A 2,425-nucleotide genomic window follows, 5' to 3' on the forward strand; every position below is an offset into this window, starting at 1 on the left:
CAGTACTGACGCCAGGGAGAAATAGTATATAACGTCCTCAGTACTGACACCTGGGAGAAACAGTATGTACCGTCCTTAGTACTGACACCAGGGGGTAAAAGTATATACCATCCTTAGTACTGACACCAGGGAGTAACAGTATATACTGTCCCTAGTACTGACACCAGGGAGTAATAGTGTGTACCGTCCTCAGTACTGACACCAGGGAGTTACAGAATATATCGTCCTTAGTACTGACTCCAGGGAGTAACAGTATGTACCGTCCTCAGTACCAACACCAGGGAGTAATAGTATATACCCCCCCAGTACTGACACCAGGGGGTAACAGTATGTACTGTCCTTAGTGCTGACACCTGGGAGTCACAGTATGTACCGTCCCCAGTACTGACACTAGGGAGTAACAGTATATACCGTGCTTAGTACTGACACCAGGGAGTAACAGTATATACCGTCCTTAGTACTTACACCAGGGAGTAACAGTATGTACCACCCTCAGTACCGACACCAGGGAGTAATAGTATATACCGCCCCCAGTACTGACACCTGGGAGTAACAGTATATACCGCCCCCAGTACTGACGCCAGGGAGAAATAGTATATAACGTCCCCCTTTTTCCCATGTTGTTCTAACCTCTATCCTTCCCCCAACGTGACCCCCATACACATGTCCCATAGACAATAGATAGGTGAGGCCTACACAACCCAGGTCTGCTTACAGTAAATCGGGGGGCTGCGCCCCCTGTTGGCCACAGTCCCCACATGCAACGCAGCCAGCCAGAGGGGGCCCACAATATGAAGGGACCCCTGCTTCAAGAGAGGCCCCAGGGGATCAGGGGCTGCCCACCCTGACAGCTGGAGCCCCTACCCCAAAGCTCCGCAACAGACAGGGGATTCGTCCCTAGACTGCCACTCCCTTACCCAGCTGCTAGCTAGAAGGGGCCCTAATGGGCTCCCAGGGGAGTCCCCTGAAAAAAAAGGGAGTTATAAGCCCCCCAGACCCCCCGAAGGCCTGTGCCTCCGAGGCTCCAACCCTGCTAACCTAACTGAGGGGGGAGATTCACAAAATCAATCCCCCTACCCTACTTGTGTCCTATGAGGGCCACTTACTTCCATCCTGCCCCTCATAACTCATCCTCTTCCTAATCCCCTCTTACCCCACGCTCCACACTAGCACAGCCCCCTCTAGCCTTACTACATTTTATTACCCCTTACCACCCCTGGGCTTAGCCTCCCACCCCCTGTCATGTGGCCCCGTGCCTAATTTCTTAGGGCTATGGGCGTCTCTATCAAATCTCCACCTCTGGAGGGCAAAAACTGAATATTATTGGGGTCCAAATCCCAGAAATCTCCGGGCCCACAATGATCCCATTTGTGCTGCTAAAAATGTGCTGATGATGCCCGTATGAGATGTGAATGTCACCCACATGGCATCCCCGCCAAGGTGATACAACACAGTGTGCGATTGTTGTGTTTATTGTTCAGGTTGAATTGGGGTCACCGGGGTTGTTTTATATCTTTATTACAACGTGGGCACAGAGCGAGAAAGAAGCAGGCACCGAGCCGGTACAGAGCAGGCAAAGAGTGGGCATAGGGTGGGCACAGAGCAGGCAAAGAGCGGGCACAGAGCAGAAACAGAGCCAGTACAGAGCAGGCAAAGAGCGGGCATAGGGCGGGCACAGAGCAGGCAAAGAGCGGGCACAGAGCAGAAATAGAGCCAGTACAGAGCAGGTAAAGAGCGGGCATAGGGCGGGCACAGAGCCGGTACAGAGCAGGCAAAGAGCGGTCATAGGGTGGGGTTAGGGTGGGCACAGAGCAGGCAAAGAGCGGGCAGAGAGCGGGCATAGGGTGGGCACAAAGCAGGCACAGGGCGGGCAAAGAGCGGGCACATTGGATTTCATGCGTCTTTTGCACTCTGTAATTTGTTGGGTTGCAGGGCATAATTTAAATTTGTAAATCTGTGACCCGCTCTGATTTATAGATTTGCAGAGTTATTGATTAAAAAAAACAAAAATCCCCAATGTGCAGTGCGGATGGTCGGATTGTTTGATCCCCCCGGGGTTTTATTTTATTACTAGCTGATTACCCGGCATTGCCCGGATATATATTTATTGCAATCTTATAATATACAAGAAAAGGAATCAGATAAAGCTATAAGGAATTTCCTGTCTACGGTGTTGTTTCACTTTTTTTGCCTTTCAATTGCACTCGGCCAATCGCGTAACGCCAGAAATTGAAAAATGTAAAATTATAAGCAAAAGGCACACTGTGACTGAGCAATACATACACACATACATCCAATTTTATGTATATAGATTTATATAGCTCTGACATATACTATAGTGCTGTACAGAGAACACTGAGCCAGTCCCATCAGTCTCTGTACAGAGGAGCTGACACTCTAATGTCCCCCCACAGTCACACACTAT

Source organism: Pyxicephalus adspersus, chromosome 3 (genome assembly GCF_032062135.1).
Source record: "Pyxicephalus adspersus chromosome 3, UCB_Pads_2.0, whole genome shotgun sequence".
NCBI classification, from domain to species: domain Eukaryota; kingdom Metazoa; phylum Chordata; class Amphibia; order Anura; family Pyxicephalidae; genus Pyxicephalus; species Pyxicephalus adspersus.